The sequence below is a fragment of the Lynx rufus genome, unplaced genomic scaffold, assembly GCF_022079265.1.
Source record: "Lynx rufus isolate CCGP_SWC_20201006 ecotype Redwood Valley unplaced genomic scaffold, mLynRuf1.p SCAF_7, whole genome shotgun sequence".
Taxonomy (NCBI): Eukaryota; Metazoa; Chordata; class Mammalia; order Carnivora; family Felidae; genus Lynx; species Lynx rufus.
In genome coordinates this window covers 73,525,739-73,542,735 of record NW_025814889.1, presented here as the reverse complement: position 1 = coordinate 73,542,735, position 16,997 = coordinate 73,525,739, and the positions used below count along the sequence as shown (strand labels likewise).

At 43.6% G+C, this 16,997-nt stretch overlaps 1 long non-coding RNA gene across 1 annotated transcript in view; it reads right to left on the bottom strand.

Annotated features, from left to right (window-relative positions):
• The window catches only part of LOC124502181 (uncharacterized), a 37,116-nt gene extending 27,681 nt beyond the window's left edge, over nucleotides 1-9,435 (bottom strand). Inside the window, exon 1 of the long non-coding RNA XR_006959867.1 lies at nucleotides 9,336-9,435. This is a non-coding gene — a long non-coding RNA (uncharacterized LOC124502181). The remainder of the gene's footprint in view (nucleotides 1-9,335) is intronic.
• Nucleotides 9,436-16,997: the final 7,562 nt, after the last annotated feature.

Genomic DNA, 16,997 nt, shown 5'->3' with positions numbered 1-16,997 from the left:
CACTTTAGTGATATGCTGCTTCTGCTGGCACTGGATATTAGCATCTACGGCACGGCAGAGACAAAGCTTGAGATTTTTTATTTGTTTAAACAAACACTTGCATAGTGTTTAATATGTGTTAGGCAGGGTTCTAAGTGCTTTCTTTGCAAGCATTAAGTCCTCACCAGTCATCATTCATCCTTTACATGTGTGAAAGCGGATGCACACAGCTAGCCAAAAAAAGAAAAAAGCAGAACCAGGAATCAAGCTAGGCAGTCTAGACCCAGAGTCCATTCTCTTATCTAGACTGTCTGCTGTAGTCGCTGCTCTAGCCGCAACAAAACAAGTACCTCTGAAGAATATATTTTCCAATACTTCCACCCAGTGAACAACATCCTAAAGTCTTTGAAAAATACATACTGTGGTCCTTAAAACCAGATATAATACCTAAATTTTTCAAAATATGTTTAATATCATATCAAAAGAGCATATTAGAATGCAACGTTCTCAACTATGGTAAGCAAAGACCAGGTTTGCTTTGCATTCAATAACAACAACAAAAACCCCACATATTTTCTGCAGTCAAATCTGAAATACAGTAAAAACCTTGGATCGTAACTTGTTCTGCAAGTGTTCCCCAAGACAAGCAAACATTTGTAATAAATTTTAACTTGATAAACAAGCAATGTCTTGCAATATGGGTAGTACATGTTGCCGAACGTCACGTGATCACAGCTGAGCCAATGGTTTCTTGAAATTTGCTTTGCTACATGAGTGCTGTGGGTTACAAGCATGTTTCCAGAACGAATTATGTTTGCAAACCAAGGTTTTACCGTATTTTAAAGCAAAGTGAAATGCTCACCCTGAGCTCCCCACTTTCCAGAACCAAGTGATGCAAAAATCCCATATTCTTCACAAAAATCTGACTTGTCAGAGAAGACATTCAGCACCTTTTCTCTTCAATTCTTCTTTGTAAATTCAGGTAACAAAGTTTATGAAGTGCAAAAATTTCAATTGCGTTTAAAAAGGAAAGGGAGGGGGTAAGTCTTTAACCAGGACTTCCCACAAAGTTTACTCTTCAGAGTCACAAGCAGCTTCGCCAGTTGGAAGAAGGAAACTAGAATACTACTTCTTAGATACACGTGCTCTTAACTTTTCTAAATGAAATTTCCAGGACACAGGAACTTAACGCTCATTACATCAGTACTCAGAAGGAACTTCTAATCATCATCAGATACATGTGTGTGTGAATTCATGTATGTATGTGTAAATATATACATTTTATATGGTTGTAATTGGCTAGGTTGAAGCATACTGCAAATTATGGCCAACTAAGGATCAACTTTATAAACTAAGAATGGCTGGTTAATTAACTAACTTCTGGCTCCTCCAAAATTCAGAAGGGTGGATTTTTTAGCCTAATGGATTAAAAGCGTTAAGTGCTAGGTACTTGCTGAGAGCACATCTGGAATCACTTTATCCCGAAACTGTTGTATAATGAGGTGCTAACATAGCCAACTATGGCTCACCCCCCACCGAAATGAGTGTGTATGCCCTGGACTTAACCCCTTTTCAGTAGCAAGTTCAAATTCCAGAACAGCTTGTCCAGGGATCATGTTGGCAGGAATGTGCTTGTCTTGGAAACCTATAGACCAAAATATGCTCATCCTTAAGAAAAGTGGATCCTGCAGATAACAGAGACTGGCCAATCGGTGTTCTCAGACATCTCAGAACTGCCGGTTCTCCTACCCTCACCCTCTTTCAACATCAAGCCCATCTTCTCTTCAGCACTACTTGTGACACAAAAGACAAGAAGCAAAAAGTTGTAAGGGGTCCTAACAAAATACCAGACCAAGACATTTGGGGAGAGGCACTTTTGAAAGAAGAGCAATTTTTCACAATGTCACTGATGAAGCATGTGAATTTACCATAGATTCTATGGTTGTCAATTCACAAGTTTTCTGGTGGAAATCAATGCATCTAATAGCTGCATAATTAGATTTATTAATTCCCATGACATGACATTCTAAAGTGGAACGAGAAGACAGGAGACCTGGGTTCTACCACCAGTCTTCCCACTAATCAGTAGTGCAACCAGGGATGTTATATTCCAGCCTCAGCTGCTTCCCTTCATAAAATTAGTCAAATCTCTAAAACCCCTTCCAATTCAGAATCTTACACTCAACCTTTTATATTGAACCTCATATACATGTATATGTGTAAATATATATATGTGTATAAGTATATATATATTATTCATATTATATATATATATATACACACACACATACATACATATACATACATACATATATGGAAAAAGAGAGGGAGAGAGACAGATGCCGAACAACCTATTGAAGAGTAAGACAGGCATAAAAATCCAGATGCTGCTCTATCCCATTCAGACAATTCTTTGTTACCATTTCTTCCTCATACAGGCTACATGGCGTGCTCACTGAGACAGGCCTTGACTTCCCATCACTTTATGCCCTCCGGTCTCTCATTTCCTTCCCACTTCTTTTAAAAGCTTTTTTTTAATGTTTATTTATTTATTTTAGAGAGAGCACAAGCAGGGAAGGGGCAGAGAGAGGGAGAGAAAGAATCTCAAGCAGGCTCCATGCTGCCAGTGCAGAGCCTGACACAGGACTCAAACCCACGAACCACGAGATCATGACCTGTGCTGAAATTGAGAGTCGGCACTTAACCGACTGAGCCACCCAGGCGCCTACCTTCCCACTTCTTAACCACCATCACACCAAAAGAGGTATAGTGCAGAAATTTGCAAAACTGTAAAACCATGCCATCCTTCTCCCTAAATGTTTTTATTTTGAGAAATACAGCTATTTTCACTTTAAAATGCTATTTATGGGACACATGGGTGGCTCAGTTAGTTGTTTCCAACTTCAGCTCAGGCCATGATGTCATGGTTCATGAGTTCAAACCCCACATCAGGCTCTGCACTGACCATATGGAACCTGCTCGGGATTCTCTGTCTCTCCCTCTCTCTCTGCACCTCCCCAGTCTCCCCCCACCCCCCCCCACCCCCTGAAACTCTCAAAAAAATAAACAAACTTAAAATAAACAAACAAATAAATAAAATGTTCTTTATGTTAGGGGCACCTGGGTGGCTCTGTTGGTTAAGTGTCCAACTCTTGATTTCAGCTCAGGTCATGATCTCAGGGTGGTGAGATCGAGCCCTGTGAGTTGTGCTCCAAGCTGCATGCAACCTGCTTAGGATTCTCTCTCTCTCCCTATCTCTCTCTGCCCCTGTCCCTCCCCCAGGCTCATGCTCTCTCTCTCTCTCTCCCCCCAAAAATGAAAAAAATGCATACATACATATATACATACGTACATGTTATTTATATCAGCATATTATTTTTTAATGAATTAAATGTTTAAGTTTCTAATATGGTAAATATTAACAGATATAACTCACCTGAACAAACCCTTTGTGGTCTTCCATAATTTTTAAAAGCTTAAGAGGGGAGGGGTCTTAAGACCAGAAAGTTTGAGAACAGCTAGTGCAGTGGTTAAGATCACAAACCCCCGGGGTGCATGGGTGGCTCAGTTAGTTGAGTGTCCAATTCTTGATCTCGGCTCAGGTCATGATCTCACGGGTCATGAGATGGAGCCCCACCTCAGGCTCTGCGCTGACAGCATGGAGCCTACCTGGGATTCTCTGTCTCCCTCTCTCTCTCCCTTCCCGATGCTCAAGCACATGCAAGTTCTCTCTCTCCCCTCCCTCTCTGTCTCAAAGTAAATAAATAAAGTTAAAAAAAAAAGAGATCACAAACTCCAGATCCAAACTGAGTTCAAATCCCACTTTTATCACCTAGGAGCTGTGTGACATTGGGGACAGTTGCTCAACATCTCTGTGCCTCAGTTTCCTCAACTATCAAATGGGGATAATAATAACACAGCTTACCTCAAAGGATTGTCCTGAGGCTTAAATAAGCTGGTACCTGTACTGTACTTAGAACTATTGACATTATCCATCACTCTCTTTGGTGTCCTTCCCTTCCTCTTCACTACTTCCATTCCCTTGTTCTCCCTCTTTCTCAGTCTCTCTCTCCTTTTTGCTTGGTTTGGTTTGATTGATCTGGTCTGGTCTAACTATTGCAGCCTCTGCCGTAGGGCCAGCAAGCAGCTGTACCTGGCACTGCTCATGCGAGGGCTAAAGGTGTAGCTGCTGGGTCCCCGCTCACAACCGCCACTCCCCTTCCCCTGTGCTGGGGCAGCCAGTTGTACTTTGAGTTTGCCCTTCACAGAAGCTCCATCAGCAAAAGACAACTGGAAAATCAAAGCAAGCGACGCTAAATTTTTTAAAACATGCTATGTCAGGTGAATTAAAATGTAAAGGAGAAACTTTAGCCTTAGGAATAATCAATGAAACAGAAGAAGGAAGTAGAGAGAAAATGCAAGCAATTACACTCACTCTTTAAAAGAAAACATGGTATTTACCCAACCTCCTTTGACATTTTGACCTATTATTTTTCATTGCCTTCCAACACCCCTCATTCCCCAAGAACATTCAAGCCACCAACTTGTTTAAATATTCCGATGAACCAGATTCCCATCATATGCAGGTGACTGATAACCATTTAACCTTGGGGGGGGGGGATGTCTTTGAGCTTTACTAATCAATATATAATCATAATGCCTTGGTTTTTTTTTTTAAGTTCATTTATTTATTTTGAGAGAGAGAAAGATAGAGAGGGGGAGGGGCAGAGAGAGAGAGAAAGACAGAAAATGCCAAACAGGCTCCACGAGGTCAGTGCAGAGCCGGACCAGGGGGCTGATCTCACGAACTGTGAGATGATGACCTGAGCCGAAAACAAGAGCCAGAAGAAGGGCACCTGGGTGTCTCGGTCGGTTAAGCGACCAGCTCAGATCATGATCTCCCGGGTTCGTGAGATGGAGCCTTGCGTCAGGCTCCCCACTGACAGCGTGGAGCCTGGTAGAGATTCTCTGTCTCCCTCTCTCTCTGTCCCTCCCTAGCTTGTACTCTCTCCAAGTAAATAAATAAACTTAAAAAAAAAAAAAAAAGAGCTGGATACTTAACTAACTGAGCCACCCAGGCACCCCCATAATGCCTTGTTTTTATACTAGTCTTCTAATCTATTAAGTATTTTTACATAAATTTTCCTTTAATTCTTGATAATCAGCATGCTATTATTCTTTCTGTAGGGTTTAGGAAACTGAGGCTCAGAGAAGTTTCCTTCTGTAAAAGGAAACTTCAGACCCAAATTTGCCCAAGACCACAAAACTTCGAACTGACAGAAATTAAACTGGAGTACAAATGAAAGTGGAGGATTTTTGAACCCAGGGGGCGTGGAAGAGATCTTGAGGAAGAAGGGGTGGGGTCTGCTGGGGAAAGGTGGGACTGGACTATTTTTGTCAGGGGGTTACCGCTTAAGCAAATCTGTGCCACGGTGGAAACAACCTCTACTGATTCCCCAGGGCTTTTCACAGCTTTTTCATTGCCTCCATAACTCAAGCTATACACTCTTTAAGAACTTCAAGATTTACCTTTATTTTTTTATATACTAACTTGCACAGACTACCTTGGCAATACTGGTCTAAGGAGGAGTTTAAAAAAGGTATGCTAGTATGTTTTATATTTGGGCTGCTTCTGAATAAAGTGTTTGTAAATTGAGAACTGTCTGTATTGCACGTGTGATGTCATTAAATATAGATTTGGACATTCCAAAACCATCTGGCATTTGTCCTTTACCAACATTACTGAGAATCTGAGTTTCTCAATCATGCAAGCTTAAAATGTACAGCCAAATCTAATGAATGTCAAACTTGTGCAGTGACTCAAGTTGATTAGAGCACTTGTACACAGAAAAAAACTAAGATTCACAAAGGATTGGTTGGGGGGGAATATTCACTTTAAGGGAAACAAAGAGGAGTCCTTTTGAACCATCAGTTCTTCTGAATATGTTTAAATTTGCATTAATTTAAACACAACTGTTAAGGAAGAAAATTTTATTCTATATGAGATAACAGACATCTGAAATATGTGATGCTGGGGTGCCTGGGGGGCTCAGTCAGTTAAGTGTCCGACTTCAGCTCAGGTCATGATCTCATGGTTCGTGGGTTCGAGCCCCGTGTTGGGCTCTGCGCTGACAGCTCAGAGCCTGGAGCCTGCTTCAGATTCTGTGTCTCCCTCTCTCTCTCTCTGACCCTCCCCTGCTCGCTCTCGGTCTCTCTCTCAAATACAAATAAACATTTGAAATGTGTGATTTTTTTTTTAAGTTTATTTATTTTGAGAGAGATAGAGACAGCGTAAGTGGGGAAGGGGCAGAGAGAGAGGGAGAGAGAAAATCACAAGCAGGCTCCACAATGCCAGTGCAGGGCCCAACGCAAGGCTCGAACTCACAAAACCGTGAGATCATGACCTGAGCCAAAACGAAGAGCTGGACACTTAACCAACTCAGCCACCCAGGCACCCCAAATATGATGTTCTTTGCATGTAAAAGAACTAAGCAATCTGAAATATTTTTTAGTTAACAGTGACATAGTTAGGCCAATAAAAGTGTTCTACCTATTCTTTTTCATTTATCAGTTCTGTCCAAAAAAACTTTCTGCAGTCATGAAAATGTCTATTTCAATACCGTCCAATAGGGTACCCACAAGTCACATATAGCTATTGAGTACTTGAAAGATATATATACATACATATATATACATATAGTTAATGCTATAAGGAACTTGATTTTTAATTTTATTTAATTTTAATTAATTTAAATTTAAATAGCTTTGTGTGGCTAGTAGATGTGCATTGGACAGAGCAGTAATAAGGTCCCCTTCAGCAAAAAAATCCTATGATTCTATCATTCTAAGGATCCCAAATTGCGAGGTCAGGATTAAGCCTATGGTTATTAAACCTCTGACCATTAATTGGGTCCTGAAATAAAATTGGCTAACTAGACACAAAATTTTTCAGTTGTTTTTTGTTCTTATTTAACATCAAAAAACTATAACATGCAAAATAACAAGTGGGCCAATGGCATATACACCCACTCAAACAAAATGTGTATCCCTAGCCCTGGGTAGTTAACATCTAGTGGTAAACATAGATAAATGTATACAAAATACAAGGAAAAGTAAGAAAGAAGGGAAGTTGGATGAGTTCACTACAGACCAAGAATGGACAGAGGCTATGTTCCCCATGCGTACATTGGTCTCCTGGTTTCCGTTAAATCCCAACTCAGTATATTTTTACAAGAAGGTGGAAGGAAGAGGGGTGCCTGGGTGGCTCAGTCAGTAAGTGTCCGACTTCAGCTCAGGTTATGACCTCAGGGTTCATGAGTTCAAGCCCCACATTGGGTTCTGTGCTGACAGCTCAGAGCCTGGAGCCTGCTTCAGATTCTGTGTCTCCCTCCCTCTCTGCTCCTCCCCCACTCACACTCTGTCTCTCTCTCAAAAATAAACACTTAAAAAAAATTTTTTTTAATAAAAATAAAAGAGAAGGTGGGAGGGAGGGAGGAAGAGAAGAAGGAAAGAAATCCATAGTATCTTCTTATTGAACGTATCCAACATTCATGTTTCTTTTGGAAATTTCCTTTTCACTTTGCATTATGTCATCGACCATTTCAAGGGTATTCACTTCTCAAGCACATTTCAATCAATATATATTTATCAAACACTGACAACTGAAGAGTCTCATCCTCATTTTCCTGGAGGTTTTACTATTTACTAGGGGTTAAAGGTATTTGAAGACAAACCCTTCCAAGAAAAACAAGTTCCTAAGTAAAATATTTCAATAATATTCCATGTAAGAAAAATGTAATAATACTGCCCTGGAATGCATGATTTCTTCATAAGTTTCTTTTTTAAATTGTGTGTGGTTTTCCACCCCAACTAAATTTAGACATCTCTTCAAAATAAACTTCAGGAAGGCTAAATAAATAAAAGGGGGGGGGAGGGAATTCCACCAAAATGTACATTTAATATTTCAGGACAATTATGTTTGTTAATGGGAAATTTCCACACCGTAGTGACCACTAGCATGGGATTAATCTCCAACAGTCTGGCTTCAAATTCCAGTTCCTCCACCTACAAACTGGATGGCCTTGGGCAAGTTATCTAACTTCAATTTCCCGACCTCTAAGGAATGAGGTAAGGTGTATTAATAACCCCCACCATACAGTGTTGATGAATTAAATACTCACGCATTTATAAATAACTTGAAATAGCACCTATCCCAAGCAGTGCACGAACATTAGCTATTCTTTTTAATTACAGTAATTCTAATTGCAGAAACCTATGGGAAAACAATATACATAGTTCCGGCACAAAAGTTAAAACCAAAGTGGAAAAGGCATCTAGCAAGTTCAGCAGCTTTTGCCTCGAAGTGGAAATGAGAGGAAAAGGCCCCAGAAGAGGCCTTGGGGAAACCTCAACAGAGCAAACCCACAAGGATGCCTTCCCAGGCAACGCATTTGGTAAACAAAGATCTTAACTTTCTAATTCAGGCTAGCTTTTTTTTTTTTCTTTTTATATTGTTTCCAAGTCTTTGATGGAACTTGAGGAAAAGGAAAAGGTCACAATTACTCGAAAGAACCTAAAAGGACACGAGAGATGAAACAGTAGGGAGTACTTCTGTAATAGATGTTTCCTTGCAAGAGCAGCGATAAGGGCGGGGTGTCTGTGTAATGTCTAATCAACACAGGAGAAGGGTAAGAGGAAATCTTTGGTATGCCAATTCCAAAAGTCGTCACGGGGGAACCATCTGGAACCAGCTGCACGACAACCCCCACGTCCACCGAAGCCTCAAGGGTCTCCTGGTGGGTCTGCGGGTTTAAACGGACAAATACCGGTGCCTGTGGGTCTCCCAGGCCACGGATGATGGCCCAAAGCCGCACCCTTCCTTCTGTCCGTCTGTCCCTCTCTGCCTCCCTCCGGTGCCCGCTTTCCAGCGCCGCGGCTGTCCACGTCAGGAGCCACGTACACAGGCACAGACAGACTCCAACAGGGCGTGACTGTTTCCCACATTGCGATCTCCCAAGCGGGGCATCCCCCAGCCGCCCGGCGCGTTCGCGAAAACCCCGCAGGACCTCAGCCCCCCTGTGGCTTTCCTCAAAGCACCCCGGAAGAACCCTGCCGTTTGAGGGCTATCTAGGTTTCCCCGTCGCAGGCAGGCGCTGGGCTCGCCCCCGGCGAGCGTGGCCCGCGAGCACTGCCCGCGAGCGCACGGCAGCCGCCCAGCAGGCCCCGGCCACGCGGGAGGGGCCTCCGCACCTCCGACGTCCTCCTCCACCCGCCTGCCCCGCACATCCCTCCTCACTCTCCGCACCGTCCTCGCCCCTCCCCCGCTCCTTCTCCTCCACTGCACACTCGCTCCTCACCCCGTCGCTTCCCCGCCCGGGGCTCGGGAGGCGGCGCCTGGTGAATCACCGTCACGTGGGCCCCGGGTGCGCAGAGGCGGGCTGCGCCTCGGCGGCTCTGGCGCTCCGCGCCTTAGTGGAAAATTCCCGGAGACCTACTGGGGCTGCGCGCCGGAGGCCCCGCCCGCCGTCGCTTCCCTCCTCGCTGCCCCCCTGCCCCCGTCTTCCGGCCGCGGCCCGGCCCCGCCACTGCAGAGGTTCCTTTCTCACCCGGGAGCCGCGCTGCGCAAGCCCCGCCCGCTGCAGCCCCCGGGCTGGCGCCGCCCGCGCCGCTCGCCCTCGGGTTGGCAGCCCTCACTTCCTTCGCGCCCCTCCTTGGGGCTCCGAGCCGCGGCGCGGCCTTGCCCCCGACCTTGTGTGTAGCCGGCTGGCATCCTGAGAAGCCAGGAGCGGCGTCCTGGCGCCTCCGCCTTCGCCGCTGGGGCGCCGCAAGCCCCCTCAGTCCCGCCACCCCAGATCCGCATGACACGCCCTCCCCCCACCTCGGGTGGAGTGAAAGACAAAGGGAGAAGCCGGTTCCGATGGGCGTCTTGTCTTCCACTCAACGCACTGCGTCGTCGCTCAAACAAAGCACGTACTCGGCTCGATTTTTACTTACCCCTACTTAACCACCAGGCAAATAAAAGTTATTTTCCCTTTCCCATAACATTCCTCACTTGGTTTTTCCAACCACGAATGAAATTTATTCCTGAGACAGCAACTTTGGAGAGTTCGTTGACCTCATCCACCCAGGGGTGACAAATGGCTACACAATGACATTATTTCACTCAAAAGGGGTGTGTTATGCGCGTGGTTCACCTCAAGAAAACAAATAACGTTTAACGGTTTCAGCGACTGGTTGGTTCTGGACTGTCCTTTTGGGTGGAAGACACTGAATGGGGTGGGGGGTTGAGAAGTGGTATCAGCGCCAGTTGTCCCAAAATGGGGTTACTTGGAACTGGATGCAGGCGTCTTAATCAGACACAGGGTGCCAAAGATTTCAGCCAAAACTGGGAGTTTTACCTGAGTAAGGATTCCAGAACCAAGCTCAGATATGCTTTTCATCTAAGAACCAGAATTACAGGTATGTTAATGTTAATAAACCCCTATTTGAGTATCTTAGCCTTGGGCAAAGAAAGTTTCAGAAACTCACTGAAGGCCGAGAACGAACGAATGTAAGTCCATTGTGGCCTAAGAGTGTTTTAAGCAGAACTCATCATTCAGTTTCTCTTTGGACAAGAAAACAGACCACTAACAAGCATAAAAATAAAGGTATTTTTAAATCGCCTTATTTTGGAAAATGTTAAGAGTCTGAAAATTTTAATTTTCAAAAGAACGGAGCATGGTATACTATTCGATAAAACATAAATCTTCTCTTTACTAAGTATATGCCCATGTTGTCTTGTCTTCTAGCTTAATTCTTGATTCTTAGTGAAAACTTGGCACGTTCTAAATAACCTGGAAGCATGTACGTGAGAATTCACGTCTGCGATTTTGCTTTCACATTTCACTTCCAAGCTACTTATTGCTAATTAGCAGGTGTCAGTGCAAGAAATATGGTCAATAAATCCTTCATCTTTCTGCAGTGTGTTCGTTCACATCCATTATTATACACCACACCTAGCAAAATAGACCATCCTAGGGTCACATGAAAAGGCCAATGGGTAAATACCACAAAAAGGTCATTAGTCAAGCCATTCCTTCCCCCTTTGCTTGGGGAGATGAGAAAAACAGCGTACTGATACTCTGGTAAGTTCTACAGTCCTGATGGAATTGAATACATTTATACTAAAATATCTGTAAAATTCTCTAATTTTTTTTTCATTTTTAAAGTTGAGTTTCTGTGGGCACCAAGATTTTCCTTTTCTGACTGAAAAAATGAGGTGTGTACTTAACACAATGGTAATGCTTCCAAACATATGTCTTCACGATATACATCTTATGTTTGTTATGTATGACTATGTTACCTAATTCTGGTCATTTCGACCTGAGACATCTACAGCAGTACTTCCAGGGAATGTTATTTCTCATAATAAAATTGACTCACGGAACTGACATTCCTTTCCTTGTCAGTGGATGTGGCCCTGTCTGCATATGACCCCTGAAACCACTGCAGTCAACATGTGACCATGATAGGGGACATCTCCAGCATGTCAAAGATGTCAAAGTGAAGAAATGGTGAGCTGTTAATCTTTGAGGAGTTTATCAAGGCCAAGAATTAACCCTATGACTGCCCTGTCCATGGACTTCCTGTTATATGAAATAGTATATGAGTCCTTATAACTTAAACCATTTTTAATTGCATATTGTGTTTCTTGCAATAAAAGGTTTTCTGCTGCTCACAACATCTCCGTGGTGGCCAGCCTCCAGGATAGCCCTAACCATCCTCACCTCCTGGCATTCACATCTTGAATAGGGCTTGCCAGTCAGGCCATCAGATAACTACAGACCTAGCTGTCAGCTGACAGCAACCTCATAGGAGACTTCAAGCCAAAACACAAAATTGAAACATGCCTAAAGTCACCAGGGTGCTCACAATTAATAGTATTGCTTTGGGCTTGAGAGCTGTCTTACAAAGATAAAATAAATACAACACTTCATTTATTGATCCCCTACTAAAAACAGAATGCCAAGAATAAAATACACCAAATGATAAGAAAAGGAAAAAAAGGGGTAAAGAGTTGAGTGAGGAATTTGTTGAGGAACTTGGGAAAGGCAAATGCTAAGAAATATGTAAGTCATTGGAATAAAGGGAGGGCTGTGGCTGGGGAAGGGTATTTCCTCACAATGCTAATATCAGGACCAGAATTTTGAATAATACTGTCCAGACAAGAATGTCAGCCTCTGTACATTGCAAAAGGTCATATTAATTAGGTGAAATGAAGCCATTAGAAAGCAAGTCTTGGGATCAGTTCTCACACTGGCTTACAGAAGACTGGGTTCAAGAAAAACCTGCCCTTTTCCACCATCAAGCTATTGCAACAGATGTTTATTCAGTTTCTTATTTCCTAGGCACTGAGTTAAATATACGAATTCACTAATTCACAGAACTCCTTCTGTATATCAGGTGCTGTTCCAGGCACTAAAGATTCAGTGATTAGCAAAACAAAGGACTTTTCCTCTTGGAGTTATTTCACAAAGGGGTCTGGCAGAGAGGCAGGAAGGGGGAGATCATAAGCAAATAAACAAATGATCAAATAATATGTTTTCATACCATGAAAAAAATGCAATCAAAAATAACATAGGACAGTGGTGAAATGGAGATTTCATGCAAGGGGCAACTTTTGCTAGGGAATGGTCAAGGAAGTTTTTTCTTTCTTTGTTTTTTGAGGAAGTAACATTTCAACTGAGACCTAAGTGATGAGAAGACCACCACACAGATCCAGGCAAGGAGATTTCTAGGCAGAAGAAAGAGCAAGAGCAGAACCCTGAAAAAGGAATAACTTAGAGTGTTTTAGGGACAGAAATAAAATCAATGTGGCTAGTATGTGGGGAAAAGAAAAAGTGGTAGGAGGTAAGGTTGAGGAAGTAGGCAAGGGCACAACCAGGCAATGCCATGGTGAATGAGAAATATGGAATTTTATTCTGGTTGCAAAAAGCAGTCACTGGAGGGCCTTAAGTAAGGGAAATAATTTATCCCTCTAAGCAAGGGATTTTATTTATATTCTGAGATCTTTCCAACTGCTGGGGGGGGGGGGAGAATGAACTGTGAGCACCAAGAATGGAAGCCCAGAGATGAGTTAGACCGTGGCTTTTGCAATGATTCAGGAGAGAGGTGACTAGGACCAGAGCAGTGGAGATGTAAGAAGTGGCAGGATTCTGAATTTATTTGGAGGCAGAGCCCTCAAGATTTGCTGATGGATTGGCTATCTGAGGAAAAGAAGGGCTCATGATGACTCCCTGGTCTGGGGCCTAAGGCCCCATGAGGAAGTCATGCATGGTGGTGTTACTCTTCTAAATCATAAAAATGGGAGAGGAACAGTTTTGCTAGGGAAATCAAGAGTTCTGCTTGGGCCAGTAATGGATGAGAGAGATGCCCTATAGATACACTAGATAATATGTTTCCTCCTGGTCCTAGAAAACCTCACAAACTCTTTACTCCTCCATTTATTCATTCGACAAAGTATTGTCAGGCACTGTTCTGGGTGCTGGCACTAACAGTGATCAAAGCAGACTGTTAACCTTAAAAATAAAACTGCCAGTTATTTTACCAGCAAAAATGGGTTTATTTGGGAATGGCAGAGAATTACAATCCAGGACAGGCAAGCCAAGGCAAAACCATAGGCAAGTCCAACAAACAAAAGAGAGGAACCTTATTTTATGGAGAAGAAGGAGGAAGTTGGGAGGGGTTGTTTTGAACAAAAGTCCATTGGAGAGAAGCAAGAGTTCAAGTGATGACAGTTTCTCATCGGCTGAGTTACAGGGGTGGTTAACCTCTTATAGAAGATGCAATGTACTTCTTCTCATGTTGGGGCCTGTAAATGATGATTCTTTCCTGTTGAGAATTCTTCTGTTTGGTCTGTAATTGACAATTCTTCTCCGTAATTGTCACTGAGTGGTACCAGCACCCCCTACCAACCTCCCCTTCTAGCATCCCCAATCCATATAGTAAAGTTTTCATTTATTACTTTTCACAAGATTAAATTCCAGCCTTCAGGAGCTTCCATTCTAGTGAGGGAGCTAAACACATAAATAGGTAAATAAACAAATATAATTCAGTTAGTGATTATAGAGAAAAAAACTTACTTAATTCATCCATCTACTCAGAAAGGACCTTCTCTTTACAAGCGACTAGGCTGGGTATGATTAGCCAGATTCTACCCTGAAAAGACACTAACATAAACTCTGGTACATAGACATCACAAAAAGAAGTCCCACAAAACATACTTCTAAAGCACGAAGTTCAAAGTACAATGCGATCAATTTCAAATGATAGCATCAAATAAAGAAAAATTAATGAAAGGTGTGGTATTCAAGCTGAACCTCAAAGGAAAGATAGAGTTTGGACATACGGTAGTGGCAGGGAGCTGCCTACCACAAGGAATACTAAGGGTGGGGGCTATAAATATAGGCCACGGCCAGATCAAAGAAAGCCACGAAAGCCCACCTGAGAATGAAACTCCATAGTTGGAAATGGTAGGGTAGAAAGAAGTAAATATCTCAGCCCACTTGAGGCAAAGTACAATGCTGGATAAATAGAATTTTGAGGAACATCTTAAAGGTCAGTTGTTTAACAACTGGTTGGGAAAGTTAACTCCTTATGCCCTCAGGAAACAAACCCCTGGTGTTTTGTCAGGTGATAATGGTCAAATAATTCTACAGAAGAAAACTACCTATCCTCACTAGAAAGTTCTAACACCCTACCTTGACAATGCATTTCTGAAAATCCACAGCTGGGGCGCCTGGGCGGTTCGTAGGTTGAGCATCCGACTCTTGATTTTGGCTCAGATCATGATTCTAAGGTTGTGGGATGGAGCCCTTTGTAGGGCTCTGAGCTGAGTGTGGAGCCTGCTTAAGATTCTCTCTCTCTCTCTCTCTCTCTCTCTCTCTCTCTCTCTCTTCCTCTGCCCCCCCCCTATAAAATAAAAAATGAAAATTAAAAAAAGAAAATCTCGGGGCGCCTGGGTGGCGCAGTCGGTTAAGCATCCGACTTCAGCCAGGTCACGATCTCGCGGTCCGTGAGTTCGAGCCCCGCGTCGGGCTCTGGGCTGATGGCTCAGAGCCTGGAGCCTGTTTCCGATTCTGTGTCTCCCTCTCTCTCTGCCCCTCCCCCGTTCATGCTCTGTCTCTCTCTGTCCCAAAAATAAATAAACGTTGAAAAAAAAAATTAAAAAAAAAAAAAGAAAATCTAAAGTTGACAACCGATATTTGTGACTATTTTTCTGTCTCAGGTTTGCTTTTAGTAATGCATGGTGCCACACGCATTTTAACTGAAAGCGTAACAGCAAAAACCTAAGCACATCAGGCCTCCATTGGAAGTCACTTGACTTAGCAGATAGACCTCAGATCGGCCTTTGAAAAACAAGACATTTTTCAATAAAACAATAAAAGAACAGATGTTTCAGTACCTCCCCCTCTTTTTCTCTTTTTCGTCATTTACTGTTCAGGTTCTTATACAGAAGTCAAAACAAGATTACAGCCCTCTCCCCCCAACATATGCACTAACACACACACACACACACACACACACACACACACACACACCCTGAATTTTGCAGGTTCGCCTAAGTGTGTGTGGCAGTACAAACCACCAAAAAGTCCAAAGGACAAGAGATCCAGCTGTGAGGGTGCACCTTGCCAACCATAACCACAGACCCTGAGGGCTTCCTTAGCACATCTGACTGGGCAAAGGGACTCACCTGGATGAAAAAGTGGTTTCAAACCTTTTGATTTTTATCAGTTGAAACCTGATATAAAGAAACTTGCAGGGAGTCCTCTCTAACCCACCACTAAGATTGCTCTCCTGACAAGAAGAGTTGATTGGTGTTATTAGGGAAAGAATGTGGAAGAAAGGTAAGTTTTTTCAGTCCTGATTGTGTGTCAGATGCCAAACCTGCCTTGGGGAAGTTCACCATCTCCCCGGGGAGAGCAGACTACAAACAAACACCAACAATTTTGAGTACAAGACAGCACAGGTTTAAAAAGTCCAGCACCACATGGTTGAGAAAAGAGTTCCTGCAGAAAGAGGGGGCAGCCTGAGGCTCCGTGACTAAGCCTCGGGTGATGGTGAGGGCAAGTTGGGCACTAAAGCAAGAAAGCATATTGTTTCTGTGAGACTGGTCTGACCACCAGAAGGGGTGGAGAACATAGGAGTGCAACGGGGAAATCGGGTCCTCCCTTGTCAATCACGAACACTGGTGCAGGCCCAGGGCATCCGCAGCCTCACGTGCCACGGAAATAGACAGCTGTACAGATTTCCTCAGGAAAACATTGAAAGCAAAAATTGTGATCACACCCAACCCTTTCCTCTATGCCCTGCCCAATCTCTCCCACGTCCCCAAAAGGAAGACAGCAGTAGGTCAAACTCGTTTGTTTATTCATTCATTCAACAAGCATTTCTCCTAAGGGGCCTTTGTTTCCAGCAAGGGATGGACTCTTGCCTTTCGGCAGCACAGAGTATTCCGCAGCGAAGGGGCCCCCTAGTTGCCTGGCTCAGCAAGACCACATCACCACTGGAAGGGAAGGACGGGCTCAGTCGGGAGAAAGTCTTCCAGACTAGCATTCCAGTGGAGGCAGCGCCTTTGTAAATACGAGGGAAGAAAGGCGAGGTGAGAAGTGCTCTCAAATTGGGCCTGGGGGTGGTGGAATGAGTGAAATGTGTCTGCGAAAGGAAAACTGGGAACTCCTACACCTTCTCAGAAGAGCGGTTCCCCCACCCCGGAGGCCCATCTGGGATCCCCTTTCAAAGGGTCTCTGGCTTGCTGGTCGGCATGTAGTTTTTCCCCTACTAGGGTTTTCCACGTTGATACAAAAAGGATAGACCGACATGGAGCTGGCCCCACCAGGCTAGTTTTGAAGAGTGAAAGCAGGTCTAGACGGAGAAGAAAGAACAAGAACAGAAATCGACCATGCAGACAACGTTGCTGCGTTAGTCCAAGTTTGCGAGAGAAAAACCCCAAGTAAATCACAAAATAACAGGCAGGA